The following is a 23,679-nucleotide window of genomic DNA, read 5'->3' as shown; positions in this document are numbered from 1 at the left end:
ACTTCTCTAAGGGGGGGCACAGGGTTTCAGGGAGCCCGCAGTGAAATGTTGCCTGGAGAAATTAGGGAACTGGTTAGAATTAATTTGATAGCGGAAATCCTGTGGGCTCTCAGGCTGGCCAGAAAGATGTAAATTCTGTCTGTTAATTGGTTCTTGTAGGTTATCCGGGCTGTGTAACCGTGGTCTTGGTATTTTCTTTCCTGACGTTTCGCCAGCAGCTGTGGCAGGCACCTGCTGGCGAAACATCAGGAAAGAAAATACCAAGACCACGGTTACACAGCCCGGATAACCTACAAGAACCAATGAACTCTGACCGTGAAAGCCTTCGACAATATTCTGTCTGTTAAGTTTGTTCATATTTTTAAATAGAAAATTTCAGTCTGCCTGCATACAATGTTGCCCATAGCCTAGAAGAGGGATTATGGCTCAGTGGCTGAGCATCTGTTTTACATACAGAAGGTCCCATGTTCAGTCCTCTAACATATCTCGTTAAAAGGATTGGGTAATAGGTGACCTCCACTTCAAACCCTGGAGAACTGCCGCCAGTCAGAGTAGACAATACTGACCTTGTTAGACCAATGTAGATTTTATTGGATTTTATACTAAAAATTTTCCATTGCATTAAACAACATCTATGACAATATAAAATTTCAATTCTAACCTAAAGTTGTTATAGTTCCATAACATATAATAAAGAAAAAAAGAAAAAAAGAAATGGAAAATTTTGACTTCCCCTTCACCTCTATCTTCCTCTTAATAAAAAGTTCATCTCGTCGTAGTTAATCTAATCTTAATAAACTATCAATATCCTGTATAAAAAAAACCATAATCTGTTAGTAAATATAATTATGCTTATTCATTATAAAAAAAAACCAAAAATAATCCTCTGGATCAGATTAGAAAATATTCTTCCATTCTTCCCAATTTTAACTCATATTCACAATAATGCATCCACGCCCCCCATTCCCCCAGAAACCGAACGTCATTTTCTTCATTTAGAATAGCTGTGAGTTTTGCCATTTCTGCCACTTCAAACATTTTAACAATCCAGTCTTTTTTCTCAAGAATTTCTAGCCCTTTATTCCCAAAATGATGTCTTAATCTTAATTCCACTACATCATTAATAGCCATGCCACCCATCCACACTATCAAAGCCTTTGGATCCAGCAATCATATTTAAATCAATCCTTTAACCATGGTCTAATAGTTCCTTCTGTAACTGAAATAGGCCAGTCAGGATTTCTTTGTTCTCTCTCATTTCCTCAGACAGGATACGTATCCAAAAATAACTCTTTCTGGGCTTCATCTCCATCGTGGCTTCAATCTGTATTCCTTGACCTGCTCTCTTCTTCCTTATATCCACACGTCGTTCCATGACTTTTTTAAATGAAAAGTCTATTTCTTGTATGTCTGATCTCTTTATCGCCGGCTGGTTGCTTTCTTGAACTTCTGTCTTCTTCTTTGTATCCTTGTATTCTTCCATGACTTTTTGGGCAGAAGAGTCCATTGCTTGTATGTCTGTATTTGTGGTCATCGTTTGAATTTTCAAGACTTTTATGTCTTCTATAACCAGATCCAACTTCTGATTGCCTACCTGTGATGATTGGTCAAGAGTCGTCATCATTGAAATCAGTTGAGCCATCTGTGTTGAAATCTGTTTTAATTGTTTAATTGTCGCCTCAGAATGTTTAGCAAGCATGTCCTGTATTTTTTTTTCCATGTTTGAATTCTGTAAAATTCCCTTTGATTTCATAGGAGCAGGGCTATGTATTAAGCCAAAAGAAGCTGGTAAAATACATGTCCACAGACAGGGCCTTTAAAGTTCTAATTAATAGATAATAATTCAAACATCAGCCTTATAATTTTTTCGGGTTGAAAAGAGTCGAAATTGGCTCTAGAATTGCGTTTTAAAGTTTTGAAATACCAGTGAGTTTTTTTCGGTCGCTCTAGGTCGGGCTGATCAGGAAGTATACAGGAAGTTGCTAGTGCCGTGGACCTTCTACCGCCTCTTCTCGATGGTTGTTCCTTCAGGAATGATTTCCAAGTAACTCGAGTGCGACGCGTAATCGGTCCTACAACTACTTCCTGTTATTTTAGTTCCGATGATAGATAGGTTGTTATAGAGGGTCTTCCGTTCCAGGCGCTCCCTTACTGCAAACGTGGCAGGATATTCTTCGCCGGAAAATCAGGAAGAAAAATCACCCTCCCCTTCCCTTGGACCCATTGGTGATAGTTCTTGTCAATCAAAAGGTATCCTTCCGACTCTTTATTATGGTTTAGGCTGATCGGATTGATAAGGCTCCTGTCACTAATCCCGATGGCTAACTCAGATCAAACTTTTTCAGTTCGGATTAAGGAGGAGTGGGGGTCCCAGAAATATTCTTATCAGCCCCCCGTCTGTTCAAGTTTCCAGTAAGTAGACGAAGAGTTCTTTTGTACTCACTTGGGTGTCAAGAGGTGAGGTTCTTTTCTTTATGTAGTCCTTATGTTGGTATTAAGGTGGTGGAGGGTGGAGCTTGATGCCTAAGTTGCGTTTTGGCGATGTCCTTCCCTAGTGCCCTCGCAGGACCGGCGTCCAGGACTCCGAGGGGCTTAAAAAGCCCCCTCAGAGTACCTAGGAGGTCAAACCGCGTTTGCGGGCTGCAGGGAGTTCCTGCTTTCCAACCCATTTGCAAGGGTCGGATTGGGGTATCTATGTACCCCAGAAATAACGCAAACTTGGATTTCTCCCAGGACAGCCTGGGGAAATGGAGTGCTCTCCCCAGCAGCACCACCGGAAGTCACTGACCTTGTTAGACCAATGGATTGACTCAGTATAAGGCAGATTCATGTGTGTGTTGTTTCATTCTTTTCAGTATTTCCATTAGTTTCTCCTATTTCTCTGCAATTCTTCTTGGCCACTTAAAATCCTGTCTTCATCATCAGGTTTCTTTAATCTGCAGCTCCAGACTGATACGTCCTTCCTGTTTTCCAGTTGCAAATATCACTGAGTTTGCAGACTGCTTGCCTGAAGGCCAATACATGTTCATTTAAGGCAACACATTTAGGCATCTAATTAAGTAGACTTTAGCCTCTGAATACTATATGAACCAGCTGGTTTACAAGGCACTAGAGCTCCCCCCTTCTTTTTTAAAGACGCTGTCAAGCTCAGAAAAAAGGAGCTGCTACAGACTAGCACATCTCTTCTTCAATGAAAGGATCATCAAAAGTTTCCTTGAGCCCTCACTTAACCTTCACTCTGGAACACCAGCCTCTAAAACAAACTTTCATTTCCTCCTTAACCTCTGCCCGTGCTACTGAGCCCCCTGGCACTGAGGAATAATACCATACATTAGACTTTAGCCACATCCATTCCCAGTATTAAGACTTAACGCGAAAAGAAATACATTTCCAACAGGTAGCGGTGTCCTGTTCTTCTCTTGCCGGTACAGCATTTTGCACTGATGGGTGCAATATGTTTACGTTCTATCGCTATAAATTCAATTGTTTGCAAAATTCTCTCTCGACTGCCTACTCTGTGGCTATAAAAGCTACATTTGGAGTGGCTTGTCTTTAGCAATTGCTTTGTTTCCTTTTATCAATGGGTTCCCTGCTCTTTATAAATTCAATTATCCTTTTTAATGGCTCTTCATCTCCACAATACAGCCAGTCGAAGGAGCATGTCATAGCAACAGGTAGAAGGGCTGTGGCTTACCTTGCATGAGGAGAAAAGAAGTGAGCAGGAGGCTTTCAGGAGCTGATTTCATAATTTATTCACTTAGTGGTATGTAATCTTTTTTCATGCTGTTCAAACAGTATGCCTTTGACCTCTGAAACGTGTTCACCCTCATTTGAAGGGAAGCAGCAGCTACAAGAATTCACACAAGCCCCTTTCGAAAACAAACGCTGTCGTCTGGAATTACTGTATCAAGTTTAAATTCATAATCCTTCAGAAATTTAACTAGCAAATACATCAAAAAATGTCTGGAATAGTTTATGACAGTGCTATTTCTGAACACATAGGCTAATATTTTATTGGCTGACACATTCACTGACAATGTATGACAAAGACTGATTGAAATAAAAGAAGTTGGTGTATAGACTGATCCAGAACTGGGTAATATTCTAATTTAAACCAGTTTTGTCTCATTGGCTTTAAAGCAGCATTAACACTGTTCTAATGGGAAAATTAGAAAGATTGTCCAGGTTCCCCAAAGAACTCATCCCAGCCACTTCTGAAAAAACTCAACAGGTTTTATTTAGATATATACAACTTGAGCCTGGAGGCCCAAACTGCAACAACGCTAGCAGCCATCTTAACAACTAGGGTTGCCAGCTCTGGCAGGGTTACCGCACTTTGTATTCCCAGCGATGTATTAAGAGTTTGAAAATGTTATAAAAAACATCGCTTTAAAAGGGTTTTTGGATACCAAGGCTTATAAATGGTTGGAAGACGTCTTCACAGCTAAAGGGGCCAAACAAAGTGCGAACAGTATTTTTTATAACGTTTTCAAACTCTTAATACATTGCTGGGAATACAAAGAAAGTGCGAACAGTATTTTTTATAACATTTTCAAACTCTTAATACATTGCTGGGAATACAAGTGCGGTAACCCCCTGAGCTGGGAAATACCTGGATATTTTGGAGAGGGGAGGGACTTCAATGCCACAGAGTCCAATTGCCAAAACAGCCATTTTCTCCACGGGAACTGATCTGTCACCTGGAGATCGGTTGTAATAGCGAGAGATTGCCAGCCACCACCTAGAAGATGACAACCCTAGATCTTGTCCTTTGTATTGACTTTTCATCAAGGGAACAGTGTATGGGGGGGTCCAGTTAATTTTATTACCAGCCCTAGTCCAAGGAATCAAATCTTTATGTCCAGATGATCGGGTGACATATTTTACATACAATAAAGGCTGGAGATTTGTGCATCCATCAGAGCTGGTGACAGAAGACAAAATGTTGAATCAACAAAGATCCTTAGAAACTGGATTGTCATGACAAGCATTGGAAAGGCAGAGTTCATAAAAACAGCTTCATCCAGAAGGCTGTTCTCAGTGAATCTGGTGTGCTCCAACAGCACATATGTTGCAAACTATGTAAACAATGAGGGATCTAAATAGCCCTTGAGCAAGCATGCATTCCTCTATAAATATGGCTAACAGCAAATGAGATGTAGACTCTCCGAATGCATCAAACAGAATTGTCAATAGCATTTTCAAAATTCTATAAAAAGAGAGGCAAAATACTCAGCCCAAGATAAATAGTCAAAGTAAATAAACAACCCAGCATTACTGAGGATTTATGTTCTCTATAAGGACTGCATATGCATAAAGGGTGTGGGATTTGGCACACAACAATAGCATCTTTTTGAAGATAATTTACGCTTAACGTTTCCCAAATGGATAGGGTTGCCAACCTCCAGGTAGTAGCTGGAGATCTCCTGCTATTACAACTGATCTCCAGCTGATACAGATCAGTTCACCTGGAGAAAATGGCCACTGTGGCAATTGGTCTCTAAGGCATCGAAGTCCCTCCCCTCCCCAAAACCTCCCCTCCTCAGGCTCTGCCCCAAAAACGTCCCTCCATTGTCAAAGAGGGACCTGGCAACCCTACAAATGGAACTAAGGACACCTTGTGGTGTCTGCATAGGTGGTTGTATAGGGAATGGAAGAGAAGAGAGGTGCTGACATTTTTAATGGAACAAAAAAAATTGACATCCCCACACAGATGTTCAAATGTTTAGGGACTTCAGAGAAGGAATGAAACCATACAAATATGTCCTTTAAACAAATTTAGGAAAGGCATCTCTAACAACTACTCAAAAGGCAAAATAGAGACAAAGCAATGCAAGCACCAGAAACAAGGACTGTCCTGGTAAATAAGGGAGAGTTGAAGCATATCTGGTAAATTAGAAGGATCTCATACATTAGCTGTATAATCCTAAAAATGTTTTGTTGGGATTAAGCCCCACTGAATAAACGCAAGTAGGAGCCTGAGTAGATCTGTTCAGGATTGCATTGTCTGTCATTGATCATCCTGTGCATTTTAAGGCATTTTAGGAACAACAAAAACAAAAATGGAGCAATCTGAAAGAGGGGGAGATAAATCCAAGCCTCAGTTTAAAAAGCTTTTCTTCTGCTCAGAAAGAGCTCCAAGGAAGCAGGAAGTATTTGAATCCCCGCCTCTGGACATGCTGCTTTGTAACTGGCTGTGAGTGAAACCAAGCTTGCGTGTCCTGCACTTTGCCTTATGCACAGAGATTTCACCCGAGCTGAGCTCAGGGGAGAGGGAAGAATTAAGTTAACCGAGGAACTGGAAGGTCTGGGATTTGAGAGGGCTGGCAGTGAGATCAACGTTAATGGACAGAAAACTTGTGCATAACTCCAAGGAACAACCGAGACAGACTGGAGGTGAACGTGAGTTAGGGTTGCCAACCTCCAGGTAATAGCTGGAGATCGCCCACTATTACAACTCATCTCCAGCTGATAGAGATGAGTTCACCTGGAGAAAATGGCTGCTTTGGCCATTGGACTCTATGGTATTGAAGTCCCTCCCCTCCCCATACCCCACCCTCCTCAGGCTTCGCCCCAAGTATAGTGCAGGAGGCAAGCAGTACTGAAGCAGCAGGCATTGCCCCTGACCCAGGCATGTTCATCTGGATACAGATTGTATGAAGGGTTGCCAGGTGCCTGGTGGTGGCGGGAAAACCCCCGGTAATTCACCCCTCTGCCTGCTGACCACCTGAGGGTTGGCGGGCAAAGGTGCCCGCGCGCATACACACCGTGCGCATGGCACTTCCGGTTTACAACAGGAACTGCTGCCTCGCAAGGGGCCTTTTCCTCTTAGTTTGAGTGGTAAAGGGCTGCTTTACCACTCAAACTAAGAGGAAAAGGCCCATCGAGAGGCAACCGGAAGTGACGTGCGCATGCAATCCCAACCTCAGCTCCATACCTTGCAGCCCTGATTGTATGTGTGCGTTTGAGACAGGGCCCGCACCTGCAATTCCTCTCCCCACTCCAAACACATTCACTAACATAGGCTACTTCCACACAAAGGATTTCTCTGCCTAGCTCTTCAAATAGAGCAGGGATTTTTGAGGCATCAACACAATGTTGACCTCCTATTATGCACCTTCCATCATGGTCTTGATGTTTCCCAAACCTGCTTTGTTCTGATCTTTCCAAAAGGTCCAAATTGAAGCAGGTTGGCTTGCAGTGTGGATGGAAAAGTGTGGATTTCCGAATTTTCCTGATCACATCTGTCACCATTTCCCCTCCCTATCTGCCTACCCCCCCCCAACTGCCATCCCTGGTCTTTTAGATGTCTTTTAAAACATTAGTAGGGTTGATTGTAAATATTATTTACATTACAATTCAATCTGATGAAGGGGGCTTTGACTCTTGACACCCAAAATCTTGTTGGTATCTAAGGTGCTACTGGACTCATATCTAGCTGTTCTACTGCAGACCAACACGCCTGCCTTCTGAAAAGACAATTAATTGTAAATTTCATTATTTCGCTCAGTTTACTGTTTCTGTCTGATGTTCCTAGAATATTTTCTTAGCGTGGTGGATTTCACTTCAGAGATTTTGCTGGAGGACGATTTGGATGAATTTCTTCACATGACCAATCACTTTAAATGAGCCTTTTGAGATTTTCACTGGAGAGGGCCCAGCTTGGATCTAAAGTTATGTCTACATGCTAATTCCCACATGAATGCAAATGCAGACTTAAGTAAATTAAAATGTCACACAATTATTTGAAGGTTTTTTTGTGAGAAAAAACCCCAACTTTAATCTAGTCCTGAACCATCCTTATACAAATTAGAAACAGATTCCACTAGGGATACAAATTGTTCTTAATTGTGGCATAGTTATTGATTTATTTTAAATATTTATATCCTGTACTCTTGGTTACTCTCAGCTCCTGAGATGGTTTACATTAAAAGCAAGTATTTCAGAAAGAGTACAACCATGTATGCTCATTAATTATAATAAAAACATACCCAAGAGCTGTGATTGTCTAAGGATTCTAGGTTTACCATGCTTTTCTATGGAGGAGGGGGGTGACCCCTTTGGGACCCCATAAAACTGGACCCCCTGTCCCAAACTTTACCAAACTTTGGGGTTCATGCAAGGAGAGTGCCTTGCAGCTATGCTGAAAATTTGATGACTCTACCTTGAAAAATGCTCCCCCAAGAGCTCATCAAAAAATTCCCATAGGGAAAAGCCTGGGGAAAGCTGATGCCAAAAAAAAGCCAAATACCTATTCGGCGATCGGCTATCCAGTTTAGGCTTGATTCCCAGTTTTAATATTCGGCTTAAATTAAACCCAGAAAACTTCCCAAAAGGCCTTTTCAGGTTTGTTTTCAGTTCTGGTTTACCGATATGCACAGCTCTTTTTTTATTATTATTATTTTTATTATTTTCTACAATTCAACAAAAATAAACATATCTCAACAATATATTCAGTTGTAACTACATGTAACAAAAAAAGCTCATTGCTATTACTGAGAATATGTTATCTATAGTATTCAATGCTATCTGCTATATATGACTTCCCCGCATCTTCTTCAGTCACTAATTCTACTGGTTAACACTTTTGCATTTCAAATTAATTTCTAATCCTTATTTTCTCTCATACAGACTTGCTTTAAGCTATCTATACTACTTCTATAAGCAATTTCAAGTCCTACCTAGTTATAATATTATCATCATTGTCTCTATATAACATTCTATTATTCTATAATAAAGGGATTAGATCAATACATAAACAATTTTCCCATTAGAAATTCATCAAAGTAAATCCTCCCTTACACCCCAAAAATAAGCATCATCTTAGCCATTATCTTGTTTTGGGAGGGGATCTGCCAGTCCTTCTTTATTTCCCAATCCCCACCCCCCGTTTTTCAGTATAGTAGCTGCAATTCTGGCCTCTGAAAATGTAAAAGAAGATCCCAGTGATTGTATCCATTGGCTTCTTGTTGAAATTTCCAGCAGCTTCTTGGTAAAATCCTTCGTCATGTCTCCCTCCATCGCTGGCTGCCAGGAAGTGTTTTCTTGGGATAATAATGTTCCTCCTGTCAGCAGTAACTCAGACAAGTAGATTGTAGAGGTATTGAATTCTCTCATGTTGCTCTCTCTCATTGCCAGCTGGTCACTTGCAGCTACCTCTTTAAAAATAAATTGTTCTAATTCATTGTCATTTTTTCCAGATTTTATCACCATTTCCACATAGCATTCAATCATCTCCTTAGTAGAATCTTTTTTTTCCATTGACATAATTGTTGTTGTATCTTGGGTCTTCATATCGTGGATCTCCTCAATAATTGTGTCCAGTTTTCCATTAATTGATTTAAATAGGATGTTCATCACCTCAGCTAGTTGAAATACTAGTTGTGAGAGCGCTTGTTGTTTTTCAAATACTAAATCTTGTTGCACTGCAAACATGTTCATTTGTTTGAGTAACATCTCCTCCATCCTCTTGTTTAACATATCTGCTTGTATTCTTATATAGAAGCAGGCTTTGTAATTTTCAAGATATCCTCAATTACGCTTCAAAGCGGCACAGATAAAGAAAAAAAAGTAGACAGGAAACTGCAGTATCATAGACCCTGCGTAGTCTCCTCTCGGTGGTTAAGTGATAGGAACGATTTGATGGTTACACCGGGGAGATTCACTTCAAGTCTTCCAATCTGCCCTGTCTTTTCGATGGTAACAAAGCCCTTCTTATTATCTTCCGGTCTTAAGAGGCGACGTGGCTGGACATTGAATCAAAGAGAGCCGGAAGTGGGGGGGGGAGGTTTTTGTCTCCCTCCCTCCCCTCAAAGCATTTAATTGGTAGTTGTAGTCATTCAAAAGTCCCTTTTATTGCGTGTACTCACTGATCAAGTTGATAAGGTCTTAGTCAGTTCATTTAATGGCATTTGTTTATTTAAAAAGTCTCGTTACGCTGGGCAGGGAGTCGCCGGTTTTCATAGGTGTTTTTATCGACATTCAGGTCTTCTCAATCAAGATAAAGGCAAAAAGTGTCTTTTTACTCACTCTGACTTCCAAAGGTGAGGCTTCTTGTTCTTTTCATAGATTCTTTGATGTTAATGTATAGAGGAGGTCAAAGCCTAAATCCAAAGAGTCGTCCGTGGCAATGGTAGCCCCTATGTGCCGGTGGGGACAGCTTCCAAATCTATGAGAGGCTTAATAAAAGCTCTCTCAGAGAATATGGGAGTCCAAACCGCTCTTGAAGGCTGCAGGGGAATTTCCTGCTTCCCGATCCACTATTTAGGACCGAGTTGAGGTGCTTTTTGCATTCCAAATCTAAACGACTCTTGGTGTCTCCTGGGAGCCCCCAGGAAACAATGGCGCTCGGACCAAACGCTCTACAGGAAGTGCGATATGCACAGCTCTTAACAGGAACATGTGGTAGACAAATACCTCTTTCTACATAGAATGGGCTTTTTTTTTTGCATCAACAGAACATGAATTCTTTTTGTCCTAGTTTGTCTTAGTTATATGGAGATACATCTGCCCATGTCATACATCTCTTACACACAACAAACAAGAGGCCTACAAGAGAATAAGGAAGAGGCTGTGGCTCAGTGGCTGAGGTTCAATCTCCAGCATTTCCAGTGAAAAGGGTTGGGTAGTAAATGATGTGAAAACCCTCTATCTGAGACTCTGGAGAGCTGCTGCCAGTCTAAGTAGGCAATACTGAGCTTGATGGACCAAGGGTCTGATTCAGTATAGCATACCAGAGGTCTGAAAAATGATTATAGAACCATCCAAACACCAAAAGGCATATATGTAATTCAAAAATTATAAAATGTGAAAAAAATACAAAAACAAACAACCCCCCCCCCCAAAGTTGATTGTTTCCAAGTAATCAGGGATGGTTAGCTCATATTTGCGAAAGATTAGAAGACTGTCCCCTGCTTTCATAAACTGTTAGCAGGTGGGACAATGGAGCAGGGTTACAGTTGTTGAACTGGGAAAGAAATTCCACACAATTATTGCCCAGTCAGCCTGACATCAATACCAGGTAAAATACTAGAGCAGAGAATTAAACAGACGGTCTGTAAGCACTTAGAAAGAAATGCCGTGCTCACTGACAGTCAACATGGGTTTCTCAAAAATAGGTCTTGCCAAACTAATCTCATATCTTTTTTTGAAAGAGTGACAAGTATGGTAGATGAAGGGAATGCTGTAGATGTAGTGTACCTTGATTTCAGTAAAGCCTTTGATAAAGTCCCCCATGATCTTCTTGAAACAAAGCTAGTAAAATGTGGGCTGGACACTGCTACTGTTAGGTGGATTGGGAATTGGTTGACCAACCGAACCCAAAGGGTGCTCATTAATGGCACAACTTCACCCTGGAGAGGAGTGACCAGTGGGGTACCAGAGGGGTCTGTCCTGGGACAGGTACTATTTAATATTTTTATAAATGACTTGGATGATGGAATAGAGAGCATGCTAATCAAATTTGCAGATGACACCAAGTTAGGAGGGTAGTTAATACCGCGGAGGGCAGGGTCAGAGTTCAGAATGACCTCGATAGACTGGAGAGCTGGGCCATAAGCAATAAAATGGATTTCAATAGGGAGAAGTGTAAAGTACTTCACCTAGGAGTAATGAATTTAAACTAATAGAAAAGCGATTCCACCTAAACATTAGGAAGAACTTTCTGACAGTGAGGGCTGTTCGACGGTGGAATATGCTGCCTCGGAGGGTGGTGGAGTCCCTGTCTTTGGAGGTCTTTAAGCAGAGGCTAGATGGCCGTCTGTCGGGAGTGCTTTGATTGTGGGATCCTGCATAGCGGGGGGAGGGTTGGGTCACTGGGGATGTGGGGAGAGGTAGTTGTTAATTTCCTGCATTGTGCAGGGGGTTGGACTAGATGACCATGGTGGTCCCTTCCAACTCTATGATTCTATGAGTCTACTAGAGTTTAGCTGGAGTGAAAATGAGCTGGGAAACTGCAGGGGTCCACAGTATTGTTCTGGGGGCTCTAAAGCTTGCTGCATTATTATTACAATATGCAATGCTGCAATAAATCTACAGTATCCTGTCTCCTCACTGACTTGAATACTTGTTGATATTTCAGCATGGAAGAAAGTAAGGATCACTTAAGAATACTTAAAGAAAGTAGGGATCACTTAAGCAGAATCCTCTCCCCACCCCATTCTATAGCCAAATTTTATACTGATGTGTACTATCTGATTAAACAAAAGAGGAGAATTTAACCTGAACTTGTCAGTTCCCCATTATTGGTTTAACATTGCTGCAGTCTAAAAGAGGGTCAAGAAGCAGAAAAAGTGTCAATAAGATTTTCAGTGCTGGAATCACAAAGAGTAGATAGAAGATGCTGAGGATCGTACTAATAGATGTGGATGGAAAACATTAGTGGGAACTATTTTCCCCCTTCACCATTAGTAATACTATTGCTTTTGGAAGCATTTCACCTCTTTCTTTCAAGTGAAATGGCTTTGTTTCTGGTGAAAGAGTGAATGGAAGAAAATCTCTCTACTTGTAAATATCTTCGATAAACTTTCCTAATCATTGCAATATACCATAAATCCCTGAGCCTAAATAGTATGAAATTTAGAGCATTTTTATAGGATTCTATCAAATATATAATGATAAAAAAACTGTGAAATACACTATTAAGGAGCTAATACTGGAGTTCAATATTCATTCATCAAAATCCTATATCTATGCATTGCACAACAAGCAGAAAGCATGAAGCTCCCCTGCCTAAGAAATCCTCATTTTGCACTTCCAATGTGTTCCTTTTCTGCATCAGTTCCTGATGTACTACCTAGAGATGATTCCAATGCAGACTTGGGAAAGAATGTGGAAGGTAGAGATTAAATTTTTGAGATCACAAGCAGTAAAGGAGAATTGGTACAAAATGTTTTACAGATGGCACTACGCCCCAAAAGACTTACAGAAGATGTATAAATCTAACCAGGCTAAATGCTGGAAATGCTCAGAGATAGAAGGGACCTTTTTAAATCAATGGTGGACTTGTAAGAAAACACAAAAATATTGGAAGTTAATTCACAAAGTGATACAGGAGATAACTCAAATGAACTTCGAACGAGAACCCAAGTACTTTTTGTTGGGAATAATCCCAACTCAAATCCAATCGAAGTACAAGGAAGTATTTCAATATGCAATGAAGGCGGCTAGAACAGTGTTTGCAATAAAATGGAAGGACAGGAAGACACCTGATTTAACAATGTGGATTACAAAAATGCAGGAATACACATCCATGTCAAGGCTTTCAACTTTGCTTCAGTACAAGATGATCAATAAACACAAACAAAGATGGCAACCTTTCTATGACAAATTCGGATGATAAATGTTTTCTTAAGACTAAAATAAAAGGTATAAAATAGGTTTTAATGCAGTAGAAATAGAATCCAAGATTAAAAGGTCAAATTATAGTAGCTACAATCTATAATAGATGTTACTGTATTTTTCGCTCCATAAGACGCACCTGACCATAAGACGCACCTAGTGGTCTGGGTCCCCCTAGTTTTAACCCTGCAGCTGTAAACATAACAGTTTCAGAGAAACTGCTATGTTTACATTGCAGGGTTAATCCAGCCTCTAGTGGCTGTCTCCCTGATAGTTCCTGATGTACTACCAAGTTGTCCCCTAAAGCCCTTTTTTATGTGGCAGACTTCCAGCTATACCACTACATATCTCAGATAATGAGGATCAACCAGGTGTGTCTCTTGCAGTCCCTTAGAGATGCCTTTAACTGACCAGGCCACGTTGCTATCAAAGCTGCATTCTGACCCTGTCAAGAATCTGTATGCATTGTAAACAGGACTAACCTGCAGGGATAGTTAACCAAGGCAGAAACCTGGATTCCTTTAAAAAGATGCCTGTGTCATGGCCTGCTCGGAAGATACATGCCTTGCCACATCTGTAGCACAGTGGGAAGGAGGTTCTTAGGATCCAAGTAGGGTTGCCAGCTCTGGGTTGGAAAATACCTAGAGATTTTGGGGGTGGAGTCTGAGGAGGGCTGGGTTTAGAGAGGTGAGGGACTTAGAGTCCAATTGCCAAAGCGGCCATTTTCTTCAAGTGAACTGATCTCTATTGGAGATCTAAGTGCTGTTAGCATAACATACCAAGTTCCCCAAATCCATTTCCATATGGAAACCTCTATATCTTATCTGCCTTTGTGAACCCCTAGTGTCCTGAGATGCAGGGGCAGGTGGGTGCATTGGGACTAATGGCAGCTGCTGTGGCATCCGACACTACTCTTGGCCAACTCCCAGGGTCTGCCGCAATAGGCCTAGTAGCGGCGGCCACGGCCACACCCTACACTTTCCCCATCGCTCCCCCAGGCACCGGTGCAGAGAGGAGGGAAGAGACAGGCAGCGACACCCAAGCCATGGAGGCAGACCCCATCCCAGGCCCCTTACTTCTCGAGTGGCTGCTGGGAAGGCCGCCAGCTGCTACCAGGTGGGGAGGCTTACCTTAGTAAGATAATTTTTGTGCCTCTTTATAAAATGTATATTTTGGTAATTGTTAATATGTTTTTGTATTAAGTGAGTGCATGGCAGAATTCAGATGGAACTGAAGAAGGCTGAGGATGAAGCAGATTACTTTTAGAAGACGGTCTTGCCGTGTCGTTCACCTTACAAAACTGCTTTGTGACCATTCTTCAGACTTTATCAATGTTTGTATTCTATACGTATCTCTGATGGACTTCTTTATATGTGCGGCCAAACATTATACATATATGGCATTCTATTTTTGGCTACCTATGTTTGTGTTTTGATTAAGTAATCCTATGCAAAGTCATGAAACTATTTTAATCTCTCTGTCTCCGTTGGGTTGCTGTGAAAAACTATTCCATCTGATTTGGAATGAAAGCATCCCTGTCCTTTTCCTCCACAGTTCTGTGGCTCCCATCATATTACCGAATCTCACCCAATCTTATCCAATATTGTTGTGCAGATCAGAATAAATGAAATGTAAACATGTTCGTGCTCTGCCATATCAGCACATTTTACTGCTATAATATCTAGGAAGGCATTATGCTTGTGAATGTACCTTCAAGGGGACAGAGCTTTTCCAATTGCGTTTTTCCAATAAGTTGTTAATTTGCCTTGCTCTATAAGTTTTCATATTGTCATTTAATATAGCTATAAAAATCAGCGAAGCAGTTAGAAGTCCTTAGGTTTATCCTTAGTCTTGATTGATCTAATGGCTGCCATGATGTCATTGGCCTGCATAATTGAAAGTCATCCAGTTTTTAGAATTAACTTCCACAAGGCGGATTTAACATATCTGCTCTGTTTATGAATAAACAATTATTGTATTTGAACTAGAAATGGAAAAAGAGGAAATTGAAATGTCATGATGGTATTGTTTCCAGGGAACTGGCTTAGCAAAGGCAAGAGATACAAAGTCTGTATATTCCTAATATGGATTCATAAGCAAAGGGGGAGCATATGCATACCAAGGATACATGAGAATGTGAGCAGTGGATTGTAGCATACAGAGAATCATGTAATCACCCTTCTTTTTTTTAAGGGCGACAGACAATAGTATGGATTGAAGACATTTGCATATCACCCAATATTTCAAACATGCCTTGTATGGATATGCTCATTTCTCCCTTACACATATAGCATTCCCAGCTGCAGAGACTGTGAACGAGTTTTATTTTTTACAACAAAACATAAATGCTTATAGTCAATATTAGGACTACACATGACGGTAGGTCTGGGGTCTCACAGCTGCTGTAGAGAAAGGTCACCCCTGTTGCCATGAGCAACTGCTGCTAATGCCCCATTAATCTTGCTACTGCCTGCCCCACTACCTTTGATAGCCACAGCCACCAGCTGGTAAATCTACCATCATTCCTAGCTATCACTGAAATATTGATCTTTTTTTTTAATTTGAAGGAGAGCCTAGGGGAGAAATGGCTTAATATATGCGCACTAAAATGGTACTTCTTGAAAGGGTTTTTTAAAGCATGCATACGCGCGTACACACACATACAAAAAGGCATTTTTTCCATCTTATTCTCATGGACATTAAAACAGCAATCATTTTGTGAGCTTGTACAGATCTACAGCCCAACTCATGAAGATCTAAAGGTGTGAAAATCATTCATCAATATGGACACAGGTCTGCTTCCATGCATTTTGTACTTTGGTACAAGATATGGGCCTTGTATCAGCTGTGTATGTACATTGGAATTGTGCGTGTTTGTGAAAAATGTATAAGTGGAGGAGGACATGTTTCATTATCTACATTTTAAGCCTCTTGGGGGACTACTTAGAGCCAGAATAGCATGAAACACATCATCACAGCTTCCATATATTTTACCAAGAAAAGTAGTGATCTATATGCACGAACACCATTCACACTGGGCGTACATTGCTTGTATTTTCCATTGAGGGATAAGTAACGGATCAAAATAGCTTAACAGAATACTCAGAAACAAGGGGATTAAGCTCCAATATAACCTTCCAGTTTATGCGATATCCAAAGTGCTCAAATTATACGGTAAAAAAAAGACTGTATATTTCCCCAAATTTACAATGTGACATATTCATAAATGAGGAATGAAGGATCAATCTCATGAACCAGAAAATTCACATAGCCACATTTTGTGATCTACTTCTGACTAGTATTTTTTCCAATTATGCTTTGGAAGGAGAGTAAAATAAGTGCTTGATTTTTAAAGGGCAGTGTGTTGTTTTACATTGCTGTTCATTGACTATCAATGGCCATCTCATCCACTGAGATGGGATGCAGTTACATGCACAGTCTTGCCATATCTTTTTGCTGCATAACTACATTTCCCCTCCTATGATAAAATGTAAGTATCTCATACTCTTTGATGGGAATTCAGGGGAATTCCCCCTCATCTTACAAGTGATGTCACCGAAGTTCACCGGAACATTTGCTGAACTAAAAAGCTAGCAAAATGAAACAAGAAAAACAACCTTGAAGGACATATTCTGATAACATTATGATTTGGCATTTAATAGTATCATCTTTCTACAACAACTAAAAAGAAGATAAAACGTGTAGAACAAACTCTATCAGAGGCAAAATATTTTTACCAAGTTTAAAATATAGCCTTGCTGAAGCTCTATTTTGTTATTCTGAGGTTAGATTGATAACCCAGAAATCTGCCTACCAGCCCATGCTAGATTACTCGCTTTTAATCTTGACCTGATCTGACCAATGTTGAAAGTAGCTCATGGTTTCTCTCAGATGTGACTATGGACAATTTCTTTTTGGTTTCTATATAGGGATTTTGATTATATAACCATACTAACAAAATGGACTGTATCCAACTATTAATTTAGCATGGTCCAATAGGAATCAGTTCTGACCTGACATAAAATGATTTTTGAAATATAGTTGATGTCTTTTGTCACTTTTTGCTTTAAAAGGACTTTTGAAATGCAAAGCACATACCTAGATTTTTCCCCAGGTCACATCCATGGATTTAATTTTCAGCTTCCTTCAATCCAAAATACTTTATTTGTTTGGAACTCTATTTTGCTACAATGGAAGAACATTCTTCATGGAGTGAAATCTTAAGAGCAGTATTAATGTTCAACACATTTAGGATCTAATTGTATAATGTATTTGTATCCCAAACACCCTCACCATGTACAACTATAACAGTAAAAATGTACAAGTAATGAAAGTGACGAGTCCTATAAAACTATAAAGAAGTCCGTCCCCCCAAGCCAGAGCTGAAATCCTCAGAGTCCTTTCATACTGAATCAGGTTTTCAGTATAGAAAGATGGCTACTTCGCAGAAATTCTTGTAAAATAGGAACTAAACAATAGCACTGTTCACAGTTAGATCTGTGGAGGTAGCCATAGCTTAATGGTAAAGCACATGCACACTGTGCTGAAAGATCTGCCCTGGTTGCCTATCTGTTTCTGGGCACAATTCAAAGTGCTGGCCCTAAATGGCTTGAGGCCAGGGTACCTGATGGACTGTCTCCTCCCATACTGTACAGTCCAACAGTTAAGATCTGCCTCTCATGCCCTGATCTCTGAGAAGAAAGGTGGGTGGCAACTAGAGCCTGGGCATTTTCTGTGGTAGCACTTCACCTCTGGAATGCCTTCTCCCTTGAGTCTCCCCTGGCACCTACTTTGCTTTCTTTTCATTGCCATGGCAAAACACATCTTTTAATATAGGTTTTTAAGTAGGGGTTTTTATCTGACCAGCTTTTAAACTGGTCTTCTGTTTTACAGATAGTTTTTATGCTGTTTATGTCCAGTGGCTCATTTTTATATTGTTACAGGAGCTGCCTTGAATAGGACTTTGGAGAGGCAGCACAGAAATATCCTACATAAATCAGTTTTCATGAAGATGGTTCCATGTTCAATCCTTATCATTTCCAGTCATAAACAAAGCTTAACTAGATGGGTTGATGGCAACTCTGGCTTTGTATGATGGGGATTACAGCTTTATAATGTGGTCAATCACTTGGGGTTCACAAATTAACATTAAGATGCATTTTACTTCTGTCGAAAAGACCAACTTTTTATCATCCCTTTGCACATCGCCAGATTAGCTGGGTAGAAGCTCATTTTGAAATAAATAATGGGAAACATATTTATTTAACAGTGATTACAGATGTAATTGAAAGGCCATGGACTTGTAGAACTATTTTGATACTGTCAAATATAATTGCCCAAAATAAAGAACACATTTAGACTCACTGTATTTTCAAAATATTACACTCTTACATTTATTAAAAGTTCTAAACTGGATTGCAAATACTTTGCACATGTGCATTTGTGTGTGAAGGAAGGCATTGTGTTGTTAAGCTCTATGTAGGCCATACATTGTGTCCCCTTGCACTATGAGGAAGTGTCCACAGTGGTTACCATACCTGCTGGCTGCCTAGTGGTATGGTAATGCTGCTGACTGTGCAGACACAAAAGCAGCACATCAATGAATTTTAAATTCTCCATCGGCCTTGAAACATATAGAACTTTGCCAACAAGAGGTGAACATATGCCAGCAATGGCAAATGGCTGACTCCCTTGTGTGATACTGAAAACCTACAACTGGCCAAGATACAAAAGCAGCACATAATATAGGTGCTGCAATTTGAGAGAATGGGAGGTAAAATGTTCTAGATAATAAATCAAGACGAACCTAAAGCAGTCACTGTTAATGCAGAATATTTATCCTAATTAGTTTGGCTAATAACATGAATCAGAAAGCAGATAGTATCCAAGAGAAAAATACACTCTAAAGAAGAGCACCTAGAACAGGGGTGGGGAACCTTTTTTCTGCCAAGGGCCATTTGGATATTTATAACATCATTCGCAGGCCATACAAAATTATCAACTTAAAAATTAGCTGACCAAGCCGCAAGCAGGCAGCTGCCCCAGATGACACCCCCCGGCACAGGCAAGCCGGCAGGCATCCAACTGGTGGTGCACTTGTCCACCTGGTGGCCCAGGATGGTCTGTTGCACCAGCCGGGCACAGCCGTCCAGCCACATGCCGGAGTTGCTCCTGCTCCTCATGGTCGGGGCGGATTCTACAGCCGGCTCCTGCTACCTCTGCCTACAGGGATGAAATGAGAACACACTGGCTAAGAACTCCCCCGCCCTTGCGCATTGTGGCCCTGCCCCCTTTAACCCCTCTATTGTCACCACTTCTGCCCCCAGCCCTCTTGTAGTACAGAGGGAATACGTTTCTCCACGGCCCGGGTGGAAAGGGTTAACACAGTTTATTGGGTGGTCCTTAGCAGTTCCATAGCTAATGACTCTTCTGCAAGGGGGAAGCCCCTAACTCTCCCTGTAAAGTCAATAAAGTCCTCTAAGGTTTGTTTTTCTCTGCATCTCAATGCCTGCCTGTACTTTTGAGTTTGCCCGTTTATTCCTTAGTGTCTCCTTCTGGCTCTGTTGGCCCCTTTCTGAGACTATTATCTTCTCTCAATCCTGCCTCTCTTTTTGCCTCTCTGTTATGTGGACTTCTGACCCCACCCACTGCTCATTCCCTCCACAGCTTATTCCTATCTCTGCAAGCCTACAGTCCCTTTCCATCTATACTGCAGGCCATGGCTAGTTGTCCACCTGACTGCAGCAGCTCTATAACACTGCACATAATAAAAGGTATTTTGTAGTTCCCCCTTTCCCAGCTCCCTGCATTTCCTTCCATAACACAGAAAGGCCAGACTGAGAGCATGCAGAGATGCTAGGGTTTGTACTGGATCTTTCAAATAACATTAGGCAGGTAATAGTGCTGTAGTGCTGGCTGACCATTCCTTTAAGTTAATGGATCAGAATGGTTGGCTAATGTTTCTTCATTGAGTGCTAATTATTCAAAGACGGTTCCCTGATGGCTCAGTTATGTATTCATTAGAGCTTGGAAAAGGTGACCTTTTCCAGATGAAGGGAGGGGGAAGCTACGTGTATGTATGTGAAGAAACAGTGGGCGTTTCATTCAGAGGGAGAGAGAGAAGCAAATAGAATTGTAAGTTCACTCAGCTGAAGCAACACAGGATATAGGATCCAACGGTAGCATGTCAGCTATATAGTAAGTGTATCTATTTGCCTCTTATTATAATATTGTAAATATATTTCGTATTTCAAAAAATGGCAAAGGTGTCTGATGCTTACTCCTCCGAACAGTACTGGCCTAGGTAGAGCTGACTTCTGAGCCTCCCAGCTCAGAGTAGTGGAGAGCATATAACTATAATAAATCAATTCACTATCAGTGACTGTGTTTTCCAAAGAGAAGGAGCAGATGATAAACATACTGGATGAAACATGAGCTGTCTGGTTTGTGAATAATTGCACAAAGAATGGCATTCATTCATTAATTATCAATCATATTTATTTGGTTAGACCCAGGCTTCATAAAACCACTAAGTATTTGTCAAGATGTCAGTAATCTCCAAACTTCATAGGTTTTTAAACCATTCTATAAGTCGTTTTCCCCCCACTTCTAACCTAGAATCAGGCAGCGATACCATGACAGCTTTAATCTATTTGTACAACTTAGCTTAAGCAATGAATGGAAGATAACTGAAGTACTGAGCTTAGGCAAATTCTAAAGTAGTTCATCTACTCAGCCAGTCAATAAACATATATTTACATTAAAACTTGTGGCTTGGTGATATATCTAGTGGGGGAGTTTCAGTAGACATTGCAAGGAAGAGTGGGAGAGCTAGGCATGGGGACACCACTCCTTGTGGCAGCAATGTGCTGGCTCAGTATCTATTTCTGCCTTGAGAGTCCCCTCTCTTTTCCTTCTATGTCTGGGTTCTGAGACAAACTGCAGCAGTAGCGTTTCAGGTACAAGGAATCCTGGGAAATGTAGTTCCCCAGGGTCCCTGATTCCTTTCCGTTAGTTGTAAGCTGGGAGCTGTTCTTATCTAGTCCAGAGAACCCCAAAAATCGTTGAGCTGGGCTTGATAACCTATATATAGTTCTGCAAATTTGTCAGCTAAATTGACTGAATCTATTATGAAGTCCTTCTAGAAACTCATTAAGAAGTCCATTTGCAAACAGTGCTCTCAGATGTCTCATATCAAGTCCTTTCTGGATCAAAGCACTTGCCCCACCCAGGAATCTCTGAAATGGGTCACTCCATTTCATCCATTAAGTGTTGAAAATAATACACGTTAGAAGTTTGGAGAAGAATTATAAAACCTTAAATACAGACTAATTTGTTATTCATATTAGAACATGTTCATCTGTATTCCTGAGCTGACATCCTGTAGCAGATTAAATCTCCCTCAGTGTGTAGTCTCTGGAGGTTAAAGCAGGCACAGTTTTCCCCATCCCAATAATTTATTTCAATGTATATTAAAGTCAAAGGAAATTGTCTATGCTAAGCACCTAATTTTTTTGACAAACTCTAAAGCACAATGCATACAAAATTAATAAGGAAATTATCATCCTATACTAATGTGAACAAAACTGGGCCAGCAATAAAAAAAGTACAAGTTGAGGCCCATGAGAAAGTTGGGAAGGAGATGAGATTGAGCAGACAAAGGAAATAGATTTTACTCCCCCCCCCTCTTAAATTCCTCAGCCATCAAAAAAAGATCCCTGAGGAGGGTCTGATGTAGGGTTGCCAGCTCCAGGTTGGGGAAATACCTGGAGATGTTGGGGGGTGGAGCCTGAGGAGGGTGGGGTTTGTGGAAGAGAGGGACTTTAGTGCCTATAATGGCATGGAGTCCACCTTCTGAAGTGGCCATTTTCTCCAGGTGAACTGACCTCTGTCTCCCAGAGATCAGTTGTGATCCCAGGAGACCTCCAGCCACCACCTGGAAGTTGGCAACCCTAGTCTGATGCTAGATTTCTTGCCATGTGATAGGTTTGAGGCTTATGGTGGAGAGACAACTATGATGAGCTTTGGGCTCAGGGAATGAGTACAGTAATTTGTATTAATTCTTTGCATGCAAGGTGTTCTAGTACTTACACTGGGTTGGGGAATGATAGACTAGGGCAGTGGTCGGCAAACCATGGCTCGCAAGCCGCATACGGCTCTTTGGGCCCTTGAGTGCGGCTCTGGAAAGCACCCTCCTCCTCCTCCCCCCCCTTTCCCTCCCCTCACAGCGCGGCCAGGTTTTGCACGCGGCGCTCAAGGGCCGGTGGTGCTAAGGCGGGCGGCGGCAGCCAATCAGCGGGTGGGATTTTTCGTGCTGGTTTTGGCTGGCAGAGGAGGCCGAGGCCGAGGAGCTGAAGATGGGTGGATGGGCAGACGGCAGGCTGGCCGGGGAGGGAAGGAAGGAAGGAGCCCAGGCGGCGGCGAGGAGGAGGAGGTCGGGGCCCGGGGGGGAAGCCATGTTTGATTCATGCACATTTTCCCCATCCAGATTCTCAAAACTGCATGGGGGGGGGGATTATTGGGCATTTATGAATGGGAGGTTTTGCCTTGGATTTGCCACTCAGATGCACATTTTCCCCATCCAGATTCTCAAAACTCTGCATGGGGGGTTATTGGCCATTTATGAATGGGAGGTTTTGCCTTGGATTTGCCACTCAGATACACATTTTCCCCATCCAGATTCTCAAAACTCAACAATAAGCCCCCCTACAGAGTTTTGAGAATGCAGATGGGGAAAATGTGCATCTAGAGAGCAGCAAATCCAAGCCAAAATCTCCCGTGCATGAATGGTTGTTAAAAGGCATTTTGGCTCTCAAAAGAAATCTCAATCGTTGTACTGTTGATATTTGGCTCTGTTTACTAATGAGTTTGCCGACCACTGGACTAGGGGCTCAGCTCTATGACAGCATCTGACAGCACCATTCTGTTGTGACAGAATGGGTGGATATCACAATTACGTGATCTAAGTAGGGTTGCCAGGTCCCTCTTTGCCACCAGTGGGAGGTTTTGGGGCGGAGCTGTAACTTGCCCAAGGTCACCCATCTGGCTTCGTGTGTAGGAGTGGGGAAAAAATCCAGTTCACCACATTAGAGTCCGCTGCTCATGTGGAGGAGTGGGGAATCAATGGATCTCCAGATCAGAGTCCACCACTCCAAACCACCACTCTTAACCATGACACTATGCTGGCTCTCACCATGCCGGGGTACAAAATTCAGGGATCTGCATTAAAAGTAAAATAAATGTAAATGCATTCACTGAATACAGCATGACTTCAGCTATAATTGACTCTCAAGCTAATTTGGGCCCCTTGATTCCCACCCCCCGTGGCTCCACCTGTGCATT

This window comes from Euleptes europaea, chromosome 12 (assembly GCF_029931775.1).
Source record: "Euleptes europaea isolate rEulEur1 chromosome 12, rEulEur1.hap1, whole genome shotgun sequence".
NCBI lineage: Eukaryota > Metazoa > Chordata > Lepidosauria > Squamata > Sphaerodactylidae > Euleptes > Euleptes europaea.
This window is presented reverse-complemented; position numbering follows the sequence as displayed.